At 37.7% G+C, this 22,023-nt stretch overlaps 1 protein-coding gene and 1 pseudogene across 3 annotated transcripts in view; one reads left to right on the top strand and one right to left on the bottom strand.

The window, feature by feature from the left end:
* The window catches only part of Kcnip4 (potassium voltage-gated channel interacting protein 4), a 1,126,911-nt gene that overhangs the window by 742,350 nt on the left and 362,538 nt on the right, over positions 1–22,023 (top strand). The gene's annotated exons all lie outside the window — the stretch shown is intronic.
* On the bottom strand, positions 14,969–15,026 carry LOC147005143 (U7 small nuclear RNA; annotated as a pseudogene).

Raw genomic sequence — 22,023 nt, 5'->3', positions numbered from 1 at the left:
TAAACGGAAATGCCTGAGAGAGGCACTGCAGACATTTGTCACTTCATTTAATGTGTTGGACAACAATTTAAACAGAAATGGGAGAAATGGGTTCTTTGGTGAGGAAGTTTATGTATTATCAATACTGAACAGGTAGAATTATTGATAGAAATTTAAAAGAATGAATACATTTTCTCTTCAAGCTTTTAACAAAGTTACCTTGAGAGAGTAAGATGTGTTAATGCCTTTCCTTACCTTTCACTGTGCAGCCTCTCTATTCCTTCTGTGCTTCTACCTCTGTGCACAAACCTCCCTTTACACAAAAAGCTCAGATTGCTTCATTAACTGAGTAGCAAGATGTTCAGAAATGTTTGTTTCCAACCCTTTCTCAAGCATTCAAATAAAACTGAGTAATAAAATGGGACCAATGCTAAAGGCTAAAAGGCTGCACAGGATTGCTTTGAGCTTCAGAAATGACCCTTTCAGAAGAACATGAAAGGCACGTCCATTCTTGACAATTTGAAAGCCCGGCATTGACAATTGTGGTTCTGAAAGTCTTTGTCAAAAGTATGCCAATCAACAAATAAATCTATTTTTCACTATTCTAATTTCATAATTGAACAACCTCTTGGTGAGATCTACTTTCTCCTAGGCTTAGAACAAAAGGGTGCTTTGCAAAAGGATGTGATTGATTAAACTAACACAGTTCACTAATTGATTCTAGAAAGTGTCTTTCATGTCAATCATTTTATAGGACATCTCAAGACCTTCATTGATGAATCTAAATTGCTCATCTAACACAGCCATCCAGACAATGAGGAAGTTTAAGCACATCTTCACTGGCATCTTTTCTTTCAGGTTCTCCTGGTTGCCCAGTCCTTCCATATCAGCCAGCAGATTCTCTATTACTTTTAAAGGGCAACTTTCCTGATGCTACAGAATTATTTTAAAATAATTTCTCTAAATCCTGCAGTTCATGGTTTCTCACTTTCTCCACTAAGACAAACTAGATAGCTGGTGCTTCATAATAATAAATGAAGATGTGAGACTCATGTTAACAACAGCAATAGTAAATGCAGCTAGCAACATGGCTCCATGGTTAAAGATGCTTGCCACCATGGCTTGTCATTGACTCCCTGAACCCATTATTGTCCAAGAAGCGACTGTATTTCCACAAGTTGTCCTCTGATCTCTACAAGTAGCATATAGCATTCATATGCTCACCCCCCAAAAAAATGAATTAAAGTTTCAATAAATTAAGATTTGGGAAGAGGGGGATGGGGTTAGATTCTGGAAGGGGGTCTAGAAGGAAGCAGTGTTTGGGATGTTAATTAATTAAAGATTAACAAATAAAAAATGATTGGTCATTCAAAGCTTGGACAACTCAGTCAGTAAAGTGCTTGCTATGGAAACAGGATGGTTAGCATTTGATCTCTATCACCCATGGAACAAGCCAGGTGATACATAGTTTTATGTATTTGGTTTTTAAAAGAACTGCTAAAATTAACTGAATATACTCAAATGCAAAGTTCTTCACTCTGTAGGACAAGGGCCAAGGCTAATCCATTTAATCTAGAAAATAAAAAGTTATTACCATACAGATCTGTACATTCTTTTCTGTAATAATGGGTCTATGTTTATAAAGCAATAGCAGAACTGAGTGATTGCACCTGAGGCTATATGCCCAGCAAAGCTCATTTATTGTCTGGAGTTTAGAGAAAAATGTTTGCAAACCCCAATGTTTGCAGCATTGACTGTTTGAGAATAAAAGTACAAATTATCTGCCAAAATCACCCCAGAGTTGTCTATACAAACTAAGAAAACAAGAAAATTAGCATGCTGTTAGATGCTATTTGATTTTCTTTTCAGTGAAAAACCTTACACATGATCTGCCTTTAACTGACCAGCAAATGCAGTTCACTCCGTTCAATGGTGAGACACGATAGTAATGGAAGTGACCTCTAAAAGAAGTTCTGCCATGAAGGCTTGCATCTAAATGTGGCAGGGCCATGGGGGAGGGGGCCACACCAGTCCAGGCCAGATGCTGTGCTGCTTCTTTGTCTGCCAATGATAAAGCTGAGTATAGTACATTGGAGATGGAATGAAACTGACAACTGCCATTAAGGAGACAGAAAGGAGCAGGGTTTCTGTTGTGATAATGGACTGAATAAGCCGGAAGAAGCATAAAGATACAATTTAAATATTCTACGTGCTTAGCTTTTCCTCGTTGCCATCAATTTTTTCCAACTTAAAAATGCACAACTTATCATTAAAACATACATCTTACTTTTATCTAGTTACAAATATTAGGTTTTATTAATGCATTTGCAAACAAAATTGTTTTCTTGTTTCTGTCTCTCCTTCCTTCTCCCCATCTCCTCCCCCTGCACTGTACCCTTCCTGTGCCACCTTGTACCTTGTGATCTTTAGTGTCATATTTGCCCTTTTGCCCTCCTTGTCCTTTTTTCAATACCTGTTTCGTGGTCTTCTAGCCATAGGTCACAGCTTCCTCTCACTTACATACCCCCTTATGCACACACATACATACCTCATCTTAAAATGTTTCTAGATTTGAAACATAACTGATAATTAATCTATCCATTATGTCAAGTGTTTCCCTTAGTAAAAGAAAAACTAGGGCTATTTCAAGGCTGGGCCCTATGAGGATGGTGTTATGGCACTAAAGCAACATATCTTCCTTCTAAAACCATCCAGCCATGGGGAAATGCTGATGTCACCTCATGGTTAAATGATCTACTGTCAAGTTCATCTGTTGAAAAGTTATGAATATTTCTTTTAAGTATACAAAATTGTATGTCTGTTTCTAAGTATCTGGAGCAAGTTGTAGGTCTAGAGACTTACAATCAATTCATATGTTAAGTATGATAAATCATGGTGATGTAGATGAAAATTAAAGAGTTGTGTGTCAGGATCTCTCTCTGCAAGCACAAAAGATTGATCAATCACCATTGATGTCATGCCATTCTAGTAAGAAAAATAATCCTAATGTGAACACAAATAATAGGATCTACCATTGATTGTGTGTGGACTGATCGATTATCCATAGACCTTCTGCTTTATATGTGTATAACTGAAAAGCTAACGATAAAAATCACAAAACAATACAGTCTTTTGTTTTATGTAGTTCTATTCTTTGAGACTCAATCTGTCACTCTGAAATTGGTTTCATCTATCACTTAAGACCTCATGCTAATTCTAAGAAAAATCTCTCACCCATCAGGTCTAGTTCATTTTTTCAGAGTGGTACAGCTGTCATTCATTACTAGGTGTACTGGCTGTAACTAGTACATACCTCCAGTGATCAATTCCTAGCTAACTAGTATTCTACTATTCTACACAGGATCACTTCATCTACACAGGAAAGATGCAGGTGTTTCCATCGTAGTAGTAAGCTATGGAGGCCTATTGTGGTGCCCATTATGACGTTTCTGTGTAGCATTAAAACTCTTGAAAAACTAACATTCCCTTTCCATCATTGAATTGTATACAATGGATCACTTATGAGTTTTTCCACTGCCATACATGGCAGCATTATGGTCCCAGCCTCTTATTTCTATAAAATAGCATGTGCATCTACTTGTGCATTCATTTTAACATCTCAGGAGCCATAATTTCAATCCTCTGGCTACCAATATACAAAACTGACAGGAAGGTGACTCAGAAGGCTGCTTAAATACTATGTTATTTTTCATCTGTTCATGTTTGTACATGTTGTCACATTTTTTGTTGTGAATATCTCTTCTGCTTCCTGCAAACAATTCTCCTTTGGGCCACTCTGCTTCTTACTGTAATAAATGACAGAGAAATTGAATGCATAGAGGGATCGGTAGAAAACTGATGCCAGCAGATTGCATTTCTAGGTGGTGCTATTTTTATTTTTTATTTTTTGAATGCTACAATTCTCTGATCTACTAAGATCTGCCTCCCTTTGGCTATTGAAGAAAGGATTGCTGCTGACACAATTGTAACTCCCTTTCAAAATATTTACTTTTTTTGCTTTCAAGGTTTCCTTATAAAACTTTTGAAATTCACAAATAGATGCTGTGAAGAAGCAGTCCCCAAGCAGCTGTGGCATCTAAATGTAATTACACATTTAATTTGTATTCAGCCTGGGAGGTGGAAGAATATGCAAATACATTTTGATCCCTGTTGGCTATTGAAGTCTCCTTTTCCTTGTCTTTTTCCCCCCTTTTCTTTTTTTCAGAAATAGCAAATAAAATACAGTATCCCTAAATTTGCCTCTGAAGCTTGCAAGGTTTAGAATGCGGGTTTGGGGATTACTTGCTAAACTTTCTCTCTTGTTTTCTGCTGTGGGTTCATCTCTCTTAGTTTATCCCTGACCATCTAGCACCTGATCCCATAGCTGGCACATAAACGTCATCCTCAGCCTCTGCCCTGCACCCCAGAAACAAGGAAAACACTGCGCCTGCTTCAAAGCAGGAGGGGAGAGGTGACCCACTCACGACATTCTTATGGATCAAAGCTAAATGTAAGGAATCTATTCCTCTCCTCAGGGTTTGGTTACGTAGACTTCTCAATAATGTAGATAGAGTAGGATTGGAGTTTGTAGAAATTAAATTAAGCATCATGCATTATCCAAGAAAGTTTTCTCTGCCTTTACCTCTTCTGGGTTAGAGCACAGCAGCTAAGGTGAAAATCAGCACCTGGAAGTGAGACTTGGTCAGAGCCCTCAGCACAGATGTGGAAGCTAGAAATTGTAGTTTTGAACTCTGTTTTCATGAGTCTTAACAATATTACTTAGTCACAAACATCACCATGGTTTTCTGCGTTAGTTCCATTTTCCCATGAGGGTGGACCTCAAGCTCTCACATGGCTGACACAGTATGTCAAACCTTGTAGGAGGGAAGGTCCTGAAGTACAGACTGAAAATGATGAAGTTTAAAAACAAATGTCAGTGTTAAAATAAATATCTTTTATGTTTGACTAGACCTGTAGCTGAGGGAAGATTTTATAAGCCTAAGAAATCACTAAACATATAATTACTTCTCTGATAATTACTTTTCCCTCACATGCAGCTGATTTTTATAACCAGTGTGAATAAAACATGTAAATTTCGTGAATTTTGGAGGGTTTCAGAATATATTTTTATTTTGCACTCTGGGTTGTGTTTGTGCTTATCAGATGATAACAAAATGTTTGGGACAACAAATTCTTCAGTGATATATCACGGAAATTTAAATCATCAAGTGGGTTTATACACAAATGAAACATGTTTTTACAGTACTGATGCTCCTAACTCCTACTCACAACAATGTAGTTTTCTTTTCTTTTTTTTAATTGGATATTTTCTTTATTTACATTTCAAATGTTATCCCCTTTTCAGGTTTCCCCTGGAAACCCCCTATCCCATCCCTCCTCCCCATGCTTCTATGAGGGTATCCTCCCCCCCCCCCCCCCGCCCCACACACACACTCCTGCCTCCCTGACCAGACTACACTGGGGCATCCAGGCTTCACAGGACAAGGGCCCCTCCTCCTATTGATGCCCAAAAGTCCATCCTCTGCTACATATTCCACTGGACCAATGTATCTTGTTCTTTAAAACGTATCAAAAGAAATGGACTATTACAGAGATGAATAAGAAGCAATGTTACATTGTTAGGCCATTATTTTTGATGCAGTAGTAAGACACTTTCTCTTGAAGTTTTAAAGGCACTACATATAAATTCCAGAACTGCATATGGACGGAGCTCTGAATGATTTGGAAAACATGCCTCTAATACGTTTCAATGTCCAAGATACAACATTAAAAAGTTAATTCTTTACATTCCCATTACACCATAATCATGTAATTACAAGAACAACTGTTTATGAAACATTTGTTGGGTAGTGAATAAAGCTTTGTGCACCCGAGTGAGGAGGAGGCTCAATGAGGAAAAGGTATGCTACGCAAGCATGAGAGACCTGAGTTCAAATTGCCAGAAGCCAAGCAGCATTTGTCTGAAAGCCCAGACATCCTAAGGTGAGATGATGGCTTATAAATCGGTTCTAGTCTGGACATAAGCACTAATAAACAGAGACTCTGTCTCAAACAAGGGAAATGTGAATATGGATGCCCATACCCAAATATGTGCTCTCCACACACATGGCATGCATGGCACAGACATGTACACACACACACACACACACACATACATACACACACAGCATTTATAGAATTTTTGTGTTATTACTTTGCATTATAGTGTAATTACAATATGGGTATTAGTGTCTCATGCTATCATACTCATTCTACAGATGATACAGTCAAGGCTCAGAAAAGAGAATAACTTCCCAGAGTCATTTGTAGGAGGTAAAGAGTATAGTTGGTCCTCGGTTTTGAGCTACTGGGCTCTTGAGTCTTTGCTCATTTAGACTCAGCCCAGATAGTAATTTTGATTTTACTGCCACCTTATTTTTCATACTGATTAGAATAGAAAAACATGGTATTGTTAGAATGTAGTTAGGCAGAGAGCCACAGTCTGTAGGTTAAGCCAGAAAACCATGAGACATTAATGTAGCTAGATTGATTTCTACATGATATGCTCCTGACACAACCTTCTCTGACCACCCTGGTAATCAAAACTCCATTAAACTCCTCACTTTTAGTGTCCTCTGTTCCAATCAGAGGGCAAGCATGCATATTTTTAAATTGGAAAATGAATTTGAATATTATGAAGTAGAAAACTGTAAGGATGACTGAGCTGGGCTGTTGCAGAGGTCATAACCCTCTGTGACTCGTCACCATCTCTGGAATGTTTCTCTGCTCTCAATAAACAGCACTGCTCGGGTTATGTATTTACATCCTCAGCTACTGAAAATTCAATCTGAATGCTTTTTTTGTGGTCACACATGATTCGCTTCCTTGGACTTCCGTATTTTCTTAGTTTGTAATAAGAAATATGTGTGTGTGTGTGTGTGTGTGTGTGTGTGTATGTGTGTGGGTGTGTGTGTGTGTATGAACATATATAACCTTTGATTAAAGAATAAGTCATGCTGTGATTTTGAGACTTATCAGAAATGGTCCATACATCTATATGAATGGAAACATTGACTTTTATTGACCTAAGCTAAGCTATCCTCTAGAGATTTCACAAAATAAATGAATAACTCTTTGACATATTGTCCAGAAGAAAATAAAATGAAAAAAAAAATGCAGCCATAGCCTGAAGCCAAACATATGGAGTCTAGAAACAATTAAAAAGCTCCAACTTCCAGCAAAAAATGAAGCTTGGTGGTTGCTGCACCCAGATCTATTAAACTGAAATAATTAGACACAATGGTTGTAAAAGGCAAAGAAGGAAATTATAGATTTTATTTAAAAGGATACTGATTGAATAATTTCTAAATGTTTCCTAAGAATCACAAAACAATTTTACTCTGAGATGTTAAACAAGTTCATCTGTACTTTCACAGAATTCTGATTGGCAGCACTGGCCCCTCACTCCACTCTCAGGACAGGGTCACTATAAACTCTGGGATATTATTCAGACACTCTGATATGATGCCAGGTACCACATCAGGAGCCATTGGAGGTGGGGGTATTGTTTTCTCAGAACCAGTGGGTTCTGAAAAGAGGAAGAGGATCAGTGGCTAGGAGTGATGATGGTGACATATGAGCATATGCTTGATATTGAAAGAAGGCCTTTTAATATTCCAAAAGAGTGAGGGGAAAGTCTTATCTCTAGTCCATATCAAAGAACAAATAATGATGCAATTTAGGGAGTCTGCAATCAATGAGATCTTAGCAACATGGTCAAATCAAACCATACCTGCATAATGACAACATTAATTGACATGACAACATGGATAGAAAACACTACAATTCCTACCACTAGAGGAACGGATGCAGGCTGTTCATGACTACTGGGAAAGGGAAATACAATTCTCCAGAGATGAACCTACTGAGAAGTTATCCTAACCTGAGTGTTCAGCCCTAAACACACGAACATATACACAATGCTGAATGGACTCAGCAGACTATATAACCATAATAAGGAAGAGCTCATGCATTTGAGAATAAGAGTTTGTAAAGTCTTGGGAGGACAAAGGAGAAGGAGTGGCCATGATGTATGCACAGTACTTCTGCATGAGATTTGATAAATAGATAGATAGATAAGCAGAAAGAAAGAAAGAAAGAAAGAAAGAAAGAAAGAAAGAAAGAAAGAAAGAAAGAAAGAAAGAAAGAAAGAAAGAAAGTGAGAGAGAGAGAGGAAGGAAGGAAGGAAGGAAGGAAGGAAGGAAGGAAGGAAGGAAGGAAGGAAGGAAGGAAGGAAGGAAGGAAGGAAGAGAGGGGGGAAGGAAGGAAGGAAGGAAGGAAGGAAGGAAGGAAGGAAGGAAGGAAGGAAGGAAGAGAGGGGGGAAGGAAGGAAGGAAGGAAGGAAGGAAGGGAGGGAGGGAGGGAGGGAGGGAGGGAGGGAGAGAGGAAGAGATAAAGAAGGAGAGAGAGAAAGAAAGGAAGAAAGAAAGAAAGAAAGAAAGAAAGAAAGAAAGAAAGAAAGAAAGAAAAGAAAGAAAAGAAAGAAAGGAAAGGGAGAGAGAGAAAGAGAGAAATAACAGACTACCGTTAAGTAAGTGGCAAGTGATGGTGCCAGTCCCTGGAAAAATTAAAGTGGCATATGATGACAATGATGCTGTTGATGGTGCTTCAAGGAGCTCCATGCCGCCTAGTCTGAATTCATTGCCACATGTGGAAATGGGTGAAGAGTTGATGAGTTGCCTCACAAATGAAATGAACAGGAAGAAACATATTCTCAAATCCTGGGAGGGGAGCAATGGCTAGCCCCCTGGCATGGACTCTCAGAGAGGAAAAAGCAGGTAAAGAGGAGAGAGGTAGGCAAAGAAGAAAAAGAGACAGCAGAGGAGAAGGAGATGAGAGAAATCATAAACAGATAAATCCCTCATGGAACACTGAAATGAGGAACACCTAGGATTCCTCCCAGATGGAAGACAAAAGCAGATCAAGAGGCAGAGTGACTGAAGGAGTTTTCTCCCAAGACTGACAGCAATTTCAGTTTTAAAGCAAACAAAGCAGTATTTTAAAGATATAAATCTATGTCCTGCCATACACTACTCACACCTCTAGAAGCTGTGCCAGAAACATCACTTTTTTGCAATTCCTATCAAATCTGTGTATTATGGCATTAAATTTTCCTGTTTGCTTATACTGACCTAGTGCCACCCCATAGCAGCCAAGGTCACTTCAGGAAGAGGAAAAACAAAAACAAAAACAAAAAACAAATAAACAAAAAACAATGAATCCTCAGCTTTTCAACTTCTCAATTCTAACCTGAGTCTTAGGTGAAGCTGGAAGGGTCTGGATACATCATTCATTGTTGGGATGAGGTCATGAGTGGTGAGAGAAAAGTTAATACCCAAATAAGTTACATAGTGCCGCTAACCACTCCACTGTTTATTAGGAATATCCCATTTGATAAGTTTCCCACACCCTTAGCTTATGGCTTTGTTTACTTTTTGTTCTGTGTCTCCCAGACACAGTGCTTAACATGGCTGGCATACTGGCAAAAAATGCAGGCTAAAAGATCCGAGCAGAGACAAACTAAGTGGAACACAGAAGGTGCCAAACCCTGTCACCTTGGCCTCATTAATATTAGGTTACAGCTAGCTGTGCTAGCAGCGCTTCCCACTCTTGTCTCTCTCATCATTATATAATAGCAAAGTCCTATTCATCACTGACTTAAATTGCCTTTCCAGATCTAGTCCCCTGTACATCCTTTATCAACTTGTAAATTGGGCTTCTGCATGTTTCCTTCCCCTTTCTCTCCAATAAAACTCAAATCAGTTGATTTTGCATATTTTATCAAGTTCTATGCTTGATACAAGGGAGGCATCATATAACTAGATGGCTCAGGGTATTGCTGTTTTCAATAAAACAGAAGCAGTAGTAATTAATAATTAATTAAGTGAGACTAATACCCTGAGTTGATGGTGTTTTGTTTTGGTTGCCTCATTTAATTCTCAAAATTAATGTTCTGGGGGTAAAAATTATTTTCATCTTGATTTTACTAACGATAAAACTGAAGCAGGGGATGGTGCATGGTAACACAGACAATAGGTAAGAGAGAAGAGCCTCAGCTCATAGCAACCCCAGAAACTGTTCTTTGTCACTCTCTGCAACCATGAAAAGGAACAGCAGTGTAGAAGAGAAGTGGCTAAAAGCATATTTTGCAATAAAAAAATAAGCTACCAGGAGCATGACATGTAGCAATAGTTATGATAACCATCAGCATAAGATAAAAAACAGGATGAAAGGGGGCTACTTCAAAGTGAGTATCCAGAGATGTATCTGTGGATGGAGATGACAGAACTGATTGATAAAAATAATCCTTTCTGCAAATATCAGTCAGTGAGACTCTCTCACATAGAAGGCAGAGACACACAGACAAAAGGATGTTGATAAAGGTCCAAGAACAGGGAGATCGCTACAACATTGAGGGAACAGAGGATATCACTTCAAGTCTGTGAGATGCCTGCTAGTAAACAGATAAATGATAATGAGTTTCAGTGAGACTGTAGAGTAAAGGGAGCTCTTGAATATTCTTAGAGGAGAAGGTTTTCAAAAGTAAAAATAGAATTACTCTATCTTGCACTCGCCTCATTATTGTTATGCCTGGAAAACAATGAAGTCAGAATGTGGAATCTATGGTAACAATAGTACCAATTATAATACAAAGATGCAGAATCAACAGGCAACCTTCAGTGGATCAGGAGATAGTGAAGGTGTGGGATGTGAACACAAAAAAATAATATTCAACTTCAGAAGAGGAAATTCTGTCACTTGCAACAACAAAGATGAACCTGTAGAAAATGAAGGCACTGAAATATCACTGACAACATTTTATATATTGAATCTATAAGTATGTTATAGAAAGAATTCATAATGGTGGTTATCAGGGATGTTGTCTGAATATGCAATATTACAGTTTAACAAGCAAACAACATAAATTGTCTATTGTAACACATGATGATGATTTGTTATTGACAATGTACTATAGTACTTAAAATTGGTAAAAGGCTGAATTTAAATACTTTTTGCCATTAGTAAATTCGAGGGATAATATCTGAGATGAATTTTTGCTATCCCTAGGATGTCCATCTAAAATGCACAGATATTTTCAAACATCCTATTGTACTTTATAGGGAGTATAATTTAGAGTCAATTACATGATTTTTAATTTAAAAATATAATGCAGAAGAGATGAGGTTACTAAGGTGAGGATAGAGTATGAAAAAAAAAAAAAGATCTAACCTAAGAGTACAAAATGATGTCAGTTTCTCTGAGGAGACCCTGCCTTTCAGCGCTAAGGAAACCATTGGCCGCTTTATACTATATATATTTATGAATGATAATCTTTCCAGCATCCCATAGGTGGTTTCTGATGAAATAGTGATTCCTATTCATAGTTTTGACACCACAGTAGTTAGACTACTGCATCACATGCATAGATAGCCAATGTCAAGTGTTCTGATGCCTTTGACTAATTTCCCATCTAAAGACCAACAGCCCCTATTTTTGTGACTGTATTATCCCAGACATTCTTCTGTATAATTGGTCAGAATATCTACTAATAAGAGACAATTTTAGCTGGGTGTGGTGGCACATGCCTTTAATCCCAGCACTTGGAAGGCAGAGGCAGGAGAATTTCTGAGTTCAAGGCCAGCCTGGTCTACAGAGTGAGTTCCAGGACAGCCAGGGCTACACAGAGAAACCCTGTCTTGAAAAACCAAAGAGAGAGAGAGAGAGAGAGAGAGAGAGAGAGAGAGAGTACTAATGAGTATGTAGTCATAATTATGTCTTCACTGACAAGGGCTGTCACAGCAGTGTTGCACCAGTACTAAAAGCAGATAAAATCATGCTTAATTGCTAGGAACTGAAGACTGCTGGACATTGAACAGAGCAACTGTTTGACCCAAGAGCTCTACTGTATCAAGTGAGTAAAGGAGCACTTCTATATGTGAGATTTTGGTCTTTGATAAATAATGTGCTCAGACTGAATGTCAAAGGCTCAACGAAAAGCATCATCACATCTGTAGTAAGGTCTGCAATGAATGTAGTGATGTGAGCAGAAAACTGTGCATCCTAGGAGACAGGCTATGCATTCTCTCACAGTATAGAGTCTGTGGGCCTTGGAGCCAGTCTGCACACACTAATTCTAGACCTAGACCTACTCAGTTAAAGTTTTACAGAGAGAAGTATTCTAGATTTATTGACATGGCATTGAGCATGACAGTTTTCAGTTTATAGGTTATGTAGGTGATTTAGATAGGTGATTGCACGGATGGATGGGTGAGTGGATGGATGGATGGATGGATGGATGGATGGATGGATGGATGGATGCATAGATGGATGCATGAATGGGTCAACAAATTAAGGGATGAATGAGAAATTCAATGCCCTGTGTATCAGAGTGCAAAGGAATCTTCTAGGCAATCAGGCCAGAAGACATGATGGGATCAGGAATTGAAACTGTTGAAAATCAGCCTCTAACATTATTTCAGCTTCTAAGCCTAGAGAACACTCAAGCTGTATAGACAGAAAGACATGATAATTTAATCAAACAATACAAATGAAAGGCAAAGTGTGTAACCCGCCCAAGATCTCCTCCCAGAGGGGCTGACTTCATAGATCCCAGGGAAAGTTTTATGTCACTTGCTTCAGAAACATATTCTCAAATACATCTCTGTCAGTCTTATCGCTCTATTATCTCAAGTTGTGGCCTCAGTAATCAAAGAATGTTCTTCTTATTGACCTAGGCCCTTCTTTTCCTGGAGATTAATTTTTAAATGTCAAAAAATATTATATAGGAACATACAGCTAACTCTTTACACCAGTAATATTCCTTCTTTTCTTCTCTAAAATTTTAGATATTTGCATTCTTATAAAGGGTGCAAACATCTTGAGCATGTGTCTGCTTTCCCACATTTTTCCTGCCTTAAGTTGATGATGTTCACCTCTTCAGGAATGGACATTATACCTTCTATTTGACATATCTCAATAGTCCATATCATTGCTATGGTGCTTTGAAGTAAAACATTTCCAGCACTGTGATAGTATGGTATGAGGGCAATTGTCCTGATGACTGAGGTGACTACTCCATGATTACTGGGTAGGTAGCATATAGGGTATGGATACATGAGAATAGAAGTCCTATGCTCTTGGTAGTTGGAAAGGGATGATGAGAGATCTCATTGATAATACCTTAGAATAGAACACAATTTAAAGCTAGTGAATTATTTATCTTTGGAATTTTCCATTAACTCTCTGTGTACCAGAGCTGGCTGGCTGGTAACAGAAACTATACAAGAAAAACCATTTATAAGAGGGACCTCTGTACTGTCATTTCATGGCCAACATTCTATTTGCTGATTTAGGACAATATAGATTCTGTTAAATACATAGTTTTGTTTTGCTTTGTAAAGTGAGGTGTAGCAATATCATTATTTCAAAGAGTATATTTCCTCTATATCTTCAGAGTCTGAAAGAAGGGATAAAGGAGGAGGGTCCATTAGAAAGATATTAAAACTAGACAATAGTGACTTTTGTTCATCTTTTTAGCTTATATGATGAAATTTTTTTAAGTTGGCATTTCAAAGCATCAGTAAATATTGAACTGATGAGATGCATTCTAAAGTTATCAATTTTATACTGAGCATAGTGGCTTATGCCAGTATTCCCAGAATTTAGGAAGCTAAATAGGAGTGTTAAATGAAGTAATGGAAGACCTGAACTACATAGTATGTTTAAGAACAATCTTATCTATAAAGGGCAAAGGCCTAAGCCTATATAAATAAATAAAATTGATAATATATTCATGTTAGGTGAATATGTGGTCTTTGTATTACATGAGCTAATTTTACAAGCTTTTCATATCACACATGTCAGAAGAAGTAGTCTGACATTCTAAAGTAGAATTCTGAGCATAAAAATACAATCAATCCACAACCTATACAAACCTTCCCTGTCCTTCTTGCTTTCAAGAATCTTAACTTTTGTTATTAGGATTCCAGTCATAAACTCTGTACTACACGTCTGATTTATGCAATTAATCTCCAGTTGCATCAAGAACATTGTGGTGTTTGTTTATGGACTTTGCACAGAAGCAGAATTCAGATTTATGAGATGAAGTGATTATGATTCCAGTGGCTTAGTGAGAATGGTGTTATCATAAACATTGCAGTGTATTTGTGGTCTCTGTGCAATTATTGCTTGACTAGATGGAAGGAAAAGCAGACTTGGCTTCTTGGTGGCCTACTATACACTTTTAAAGGGTAAAAAATATAAGTTGTTAGCCATTCTCCTCAACTAGCACCATTGCTGTAGGGTCAACTAAATGTGACTGAGCTGTGTCTGAGCTGCATGTGGGGCTCAATGAGATAGTATTAGATTGAATAGTAGATGATCAGAAAAGAATGGGAGGTAGCTGATGGCCATGCTGCTGTAATAATAAACTGCCAAGGACCACCCTCATCAAGGTCCAGGTTGCTGAGGAAGGGGTGTTTGAAGGTGGTACAAACAAAAATCTTAAAGTTAAATCGTGGGACCAAGATGGTGGTCTTGATTCTGCTGAGATGGCTTTCCAGACTGCTGTCTCTCTCTCTCTCTCTCTCTCTCTCTCTCTCTCTCTCTCTCTCTCTCTCTCTCTCTCTCTGTGTGTGTGTGTGTGTGTGTGTGTGTGTGTGTGTGTGTGTGTGTGTGTGTTCTGTTCTGCCCTAAACAGCTTTTTTTTTCTTGCTATTCTAAAAGCTCTCTGGTTGAGACAGCTATCTCTACTATCTCTACTAGCAAAAATTCTAAAAGCTATCTGAACAGAACATGAGTTTCCTGACCAATGTTAACATAGTTGCTTTAAAATATAAAAATTAAAATGGAAAAAAAAAACAAACAAACAAAACCTTGGATCTTCTGACCAAGTCAGAAATCCAGATAGAAAAATTCTGAAAGTAATTCTTGGTTTTTCCCAATCAAAATCAGGAAGCCAGAAAAATTCTAAAAGAGCTGTGTCAGCTCTCTAAGTAAATTCTTAAGATTTCTGACCTTATCCTGTTGGGAAACCTCTTGAAGAAGAGTTTTCACTCTCCAGACATCTCCAAACAGCTGAGCTCTCACCAAAGAAAAATTCTATAGAACTCCTATCACTCTCTGCTAGCTCATCTCATGCAGACCAAAAGCCCAGTTTCTGTTTACATATCAATGCAGTTACTTACTCCAGGTTTCTCTTTGATTATCTTATGAATTAACATCCATTGTCCCCAGCCCCTTAATTCTTAGGAAACAGCAAGCACACATTTTCTGTTAACATTGCAGAAGAATTCAGAAATTTGCCTGCTCTGTTAAGCACAGACAATAAACTAGCTGAGAGAGACCCTGTACTGAAATTACCATTTCTACCACACTTGGACCTAACCTTGCTATATCCCAGGCTGACCCTGAAATCAGGAATCTGCCTGCCATTGTATCTGTCTGCCATTGTATATTTCTAGGAAGCTGGCTCATTAATATAGCTGCCTTTGTTCTTTAGATTCTTGAAGCCCTGTATATAATTCATATTGCATTCTTACTTTTTGCACAGTTGAGAAATTATATATTTTTGAACTCATGTTTTTAAGAATCCACAACTTAGGGGCTGTCTTGAAGGTCCCAGTCTTTACTATTTTGCTGAGACATTAGCCACACCTTCGGCTCCTAGAGCTGTCAGGTTATTATGGAGTCATTAATGTTAATAGAGAGGACATTCCTTAAAGGAGGAATGTAAAATTTGTACATTATTATTCAAACAAGCATTACACCCATGAAAATCCATATCCACTGTCTCAGGGACAGGAACCATATCATTTTGTCCCCACAAATGCCTTGCTGGACCTGACAAAAATGAAGCTATATAAAGGGGCCATAGAAATGGCATAGAATATACACACATTACTCTTGTGAAAGAGACCAGTTGGTCCTCAGTACCTGCCCCAGGCTTACAACTGACCTTGATTCTAGTTCCATGTGATCTGACACCATGGCTTCCATGAGTAACTAAACTTATGCATACATACACACACAAATACACACATACAAAAACTAAAAGTAAAAATATATCTTAAAAGAAATCTATAGGTGAAATGGTTATTTGACAAAGGCTTCAAATGTGAAATGTTGAATATTGAGGTCATTGTTTTCTCACAAACAACATACTGTTAATACAAAATTTAAAAACTTTAGTGACACTCAAAGAAAATTAAAGTTATTTGTATTTTACCAATGAGAAATCCAATATTTAAGTCTGCATGCTGATGGGCATATGCACACATGAATATATGCGAGTGTATTTATGTGATTCTTAAATTATTACTGACATAATTACTTATGACTAATGAACTTCTAATACCATTTTCTGTTTTCCTAATATATTCATTCATGTATGTGTGCCATTACTTAGTAATTTATTTACCTTGCCCTGATTTTTAGCATTTGGACATTTTTCAATGCTTGCTACTATATTTTCAGAAAGGCCATCTTTGTGTAAGACTATTTGCATGTAAATGATTTACTTATCTCCAAATTTATATATTGAGATTTATGTGTTATATGTTGATATCCAAAGTAATGGCATCAGGAATGGACTTAAGGAAGATTATTAGACTGTAAAATCAGAGCTTTTATAGATGAGACTAACACCATAATAAAAAGACTCGAGGTTGCTCATTTGGGCCACTATTTTATGGGGATGTTGTAGAAAGGTACCTTGTATGAATCAGGAATGAGTCTTTATAAGCTGTAAATGCATGGGATATAAAAATTGTTTATGTGTTTATTGTGTATAAGTGTGTCACCTGCATGTATATCTGTGTATTGCATTCATACCTAGAGACCAGAAGAGTGTGTTGGATACTTTAGATTTGGAATAGCAGACAGTTATGAGCCCCCATATGAGTGCTGATAATTGAATTCATGCCTTCTAGAAGAGCACCCAGTGCTTTTAACTGCTGGAGCATCTCTCCAGACTTCTTTATAATGTTTTATAAAACATGATCCTACTAAGACAATAACTAAAATTTCTATACCGGCTGAGTAAAAATGTGCCAGAGTAAGCAGAAATGTAGAAATTTCACCCAAAGAAGGAAAGAAACAGAGAAAAGTTCCTCAAGAAGGTTGTGACAAACTTTTAAAAACATCCAGGTCCAAGTCTACTTAAGAGAGTATGGAAGAGGGAAAGATGAATTACAAGGAGATGAGTATATGTTTAGCATTGAAAGATTAAAACCAGAGAGAGCTCGCCATTTGTGGCTCATTATTTCTAAGAGAGGAAATATGTCCACCTTACAAAATTGAAGAATACTAATGCAGTAGAAGATAAGAAAAGTTAGAATGGTCGATTAGGGGAATAAAGGTAGACAATTTAATATAATTGTCAAAGTTTATATCAATTGCATGCTTATGGCTTCATTGACCATCATCACTCATATTGATAGCAGAGCATTTGTGAAAGAAGTTAAATACATGGGATGTAAGTATTTAAGGCACATGGTTAATATACCTGGGAGAAGACTTAAGGGCATAAATATGCTGAACTCTAATGTCAGTAACTGACCTGGTAAGGAATTTACACCAAACATTTTCTCAAATGTACTCACATCAGGAAAACCAGTGCCTAAGAAAGAAGACAAGGTGACAAGAAAACCTCCATTCTCATCTGCTCTTAGATTTCCCACTTAGAGAGTGGTGGAGCTTTCTCTTCCTTTCAATTATATTTTGTAACTCATAGTTATGAGTATAGTCAGAATTTGCCTTGAAAGTGCCTTATACTCTTTGGTGCAGACTAAGCATTTTTATTAAAAGGTAGGGACATAGTTGTAAGTAATATAATTAAAATATTTTGTAATGAAGGTAGAAATGATAGTGTCTTTTGCTAAGTCCACAGGGACATGTAGCTGAAATAGGTTGAAACTTTAGTAATGAGAAGATCCTTTTGATAAATCCACCTGAGACATGCAAATAGGTGGTTCTTGCTCAAGCTATGGAGAATGATTAAATGCTCAATTTAATTTGTAATATTAAAATACTGTGTGAAAAGTGGAGGGGCTGATAGTAACAATCAGAAACTATTTGCATTTTACTTTTAGAAGTGCTACAGCATGCAAAAGGTGCCTATTCAGTATTAGTTTGCTACTATCAGCTATGTTTTAACCCTTGCACTGTACAAAGGCATGATCAGAAAAAAATGAGACATAAAAACAATAACAATTTCTCCTTTGGAATCTTAGAATCTTCAATGCCAGTGGTTTTCAACCTATTGCTTGTAAACCCTTTGGAGGCTGAATGACCATTCTTCAGGAGCCACCTAAAACCATTGGAAAACATAGAAATTTATATTATAATTCATAACAGTAGCAAAATCACAGCTATAAAGTAGCACAAGCCAATTTTATTGCTGGGGTCACCAATACATGAGAAACTGTATCAAAGCATCCCAAACATTCGCTCTGACAGTATGTCCTGGGGGCAACTGTGTGAAAAATTCTGAGTAAATCTAAATGCAAAGGAACTTAGCAAAACAGTTTGACCTTCTCTTACATCTCTCCATGATGATAGACGATATTTTATTTAACTTGATGTTGAAATCCATACACAATATTTATATGTGATAATACTCAGTAAATCTTGAGAAACAGATACTTGTACCTGACATCCTTGTCTGGAGATTAGGAATCACCATCCACTGAATACGTATTTTTTCTTTTAGATTTGTAAATTATTTAAAGATCAAAGTATAAGTATGCATTATCTAAGGAGTAGCTATTGAACAAATTCTCATGAGTAACAGTGTTAGATAAAAATATAAAACTAAAAATCATTGAAAGTAGATGCTTAGGGGAAGAAAAATGTTTTTATAGCTTATATCTATTGAAAATAGTCTCAGAGCATTACAACTGGAAAAGTGCATGTGTCAGAATGCAGTGGTGTATGTTTGTTGTGTATCTCTTATTAACCTGCATTGGTAACAACTCTCTTCAAATGAGATCAATAAGAAACAAATTTCTTTTACTTTTTTATTAAAGGAGGATTTTCTAAGAGTCCCCACTGAAGCTCTTCTTCTGGTACCCACTGGAGTTAGGAAAACTTTATTAGATGCAGAAGTAAGCCTGCATCCTTACTACTCAGAAGGGAGAGCAAAATCCATCTGAATATAGGGTTATGTCATTTCAGTATCATAGCTCAGGCTGCAGGACTATTTATGATCGGATTCCAAATACCATGTTTTTGTTTGTTAATCACATAACTTTGGGACCCAACATTAATGGCATTGCACCTACCATTGTCAGAGTTAGGCAAAGGAAGTCTTTGTTCAAGACTCTTGAATAGAAGTCTAGAAGCAACATTAGAGAAAATGAAGCTCAACTGAAGGGTACGCACAGGAAATTTTAAACTCTCAGGTGGGTTGAAAGGAAGTTTCTGGTGAACTGCACAGAAGAAGATGATCAGAGTACAAAGTGCTCTGAGTTTGTTAATTGTCCGTTGTCTAGGGAGGCTTCCTCCCTTGTCACAGAGGCTGGCTTAGCTCCTGAGATCAGCTTTCATAGAGACAAATCTCAAATCTTTAGATATAGTTTTCTGGGTACAGAAGACCCAGGTGCTACAGTTGCAAGTTTTCTAAAGCAAATGATCTCAAAAATTGAAGGGCAGGAACTTCCAGTTGTCTAATTTCCTTGGAGCTGATGAGGCTAAGAAAGCTTGTGAAACTGGCCCCCAAACTGAATGAATACCAGTGCCCTTGCCTTTAAAACAAAGATGCAATAAAATCTTAAGGTGGGATTGGAAAACGAATGACCTGGTATTGGTAATGAATTTCAGCATGATATGGCAGAAATATCAATAGATGTTTCTATGAGAGTCCATGAAATGGGAATAACTTGTGTTAAGGGAGTAACTGAATCATAAACCCAATAGTTCTTCATTTATCATAAATTTCTTTCAAGAATCAAGTTCATTCATATATATATATATATATATATATATATATATATATATATATATATATATATTCCTACAGATTTAGCATTATTCTAATTTTCAGGGAAACCAAGAGCATTTCAGAAAAACTATTCTTTGTATCTTGTCACACACCAGCAAGAGTAGAGATGTCATTCAAAAACAAGACCATGTAATTGCTAGCCTGTTTCTGCTTCTCCCTCTCAGGGAAGCCAGGCCCATCATGCTCCAGGATAGCATGGAAGGAGAGAAGCTTAGCTGGGTGAGGGTGGGTACAGTAGGATCTTGGTCCCTGGTGAGTGCCAAGGCAAAGAACACACACCCAGGAACTGCTTTGGTGCATTTATTTCAGGGGACAAAGTGGTATTTATGCCCCTGGAGAAGTGGTCAGGGTCTCTAGTGGCAGGTTTGTTTAGCCATGTCAGGACAGGAGTGTTAGAAAACATTCCATCGCCATACTCAGTAGGCATAGGGTCCAGTGGGGGAAAACCTTATAAGGCTAGACAAGGAATGAATCCTGATAACTGTTACAGTGATGAACTCTTAATAGGATTGATGATGGGACAGCCAAGTTAATGGCATCAAGTTGGAAGGAAGAAGGGAGCTAATTCTTGACATCCTCACCTGAGGTATCCTAAGTTTTTAGCTCTCATTTACCCTTCCTCTGCAATCCGGGGCTGTTCTGGGCCCACATGTAATTGCAGTCTTGCTGTTTCCAAGAAAGGTGAACTTGTTCTCGGAACCTTCTAAGGCCTAAGACAGAAACAATACACCTCTACAGTCACCTTGTAACACAAATTGAGCAGTCAATCTTTTATATTTTTTCCTCCAAGTTTCATTAGTCACAAATGTTAAAATAAGTGGCAGATTTGAGACCACATATTAAGGACAAAACAGACTTTGAAGTAACTTCCAACCAAGGGTCATGTGGGTGTGATCTGACATTTTTTAAACTGGACCATGTGAGTTCTTAAGACCTTCAGATCACCATTAAAAGGAACACAGGTGACCTTTTCTTTCTGGCTTTCTATACTTGGCCTTAGTGAGAAATGACTGGGGTGTACTCTGTTGTCCTGGAGGCTCTTAGCTGCAAGGCACAAGTGAGGAAAGAAGAGCTCTCTGAGAAGCCAAATATAAAATAACAAGCATTCTTTACCTACATTCCAGCCTGTGACTTTTTCTCCCACTGAGTTTCTGCACACAGTGAGAAGCTATTCACTAAGTCTGCTGCATGTGTAGATTAGCAGGTGAACCCACTCAACTGGTCAGGTAGTGCTCTGCCAGAAGCATTGGATCTAGTGCCATAGGCTAGAAGTTTAAGCTACTTTCCATCAACACAGTGTAGTAAGGAAGATTCTTTTCTCTGAGCCTTAGTTTCCTTCTCTGTGGAATAAGGACGATCTTTTCCAAGACTGATATGTTAGTTTTTATCTCCCTGTAAAATACATTCAGGGACATCACCTTAGTTCATGTCTCTTTTAAATTTCTATCCTTTTGATATCTAGGACTTTTCTTTCTTTCTTTCTTTCTTTCTTTCTTTCTTTCTTTCTTTCTTTCTTTCTTTTTTCATTAGTTCCTTCGTTCTTCCTCCCTTCTCTTTCTTAATTCATTTTTTGTCATTTTTTTTCAAAATCAATTTTTATTAGATATTTTCTTCATTTAAATTTCAAATGCTATCCTGAAAGTCCCCTATACCACCTCACCCCCACCCCTGCTCTCCAATCCACCCACTCGTGCTTCCTGGCTCTGGCATTCCTCTGTACTGGGGCATATAATCTTCGCAAGACCAAGGGCCTTTCCTCCCATTGATGGCTGACTAGGCTATCCTCTACTATATATGTAACTAGAGACACAAGATCTGGAGGGTACTGGTTAGTTCATATTGTTGTTCCTCATATAGGGTTGCAGACCTCTTTAGCATCTTAGGTACTTTCTCTAGCTCCTTCATTGGGGGGCCTTGTGTTCCATTCAATAGATGACTGTGAACATCCACTTCTGTATTTGCCAGGCACTGGCATAGCCTCACAA

This window comes from Mus caroli, unplaced genomic scaffold (assembly GCF_978045245.1).
Source record: "Mus caroli unplaced genomic scaffold, Mus_caroli_1 scaffold_4, whole genome shotgun sequence".
NCBI lineage: Eukaryota > Metazoa > Chordata > Mammalia > Rodentia > Muridae > Mus > Mus caroli.
This window is presented reverse-complemented; position numbering and strand designations above follow the sequence as displayed.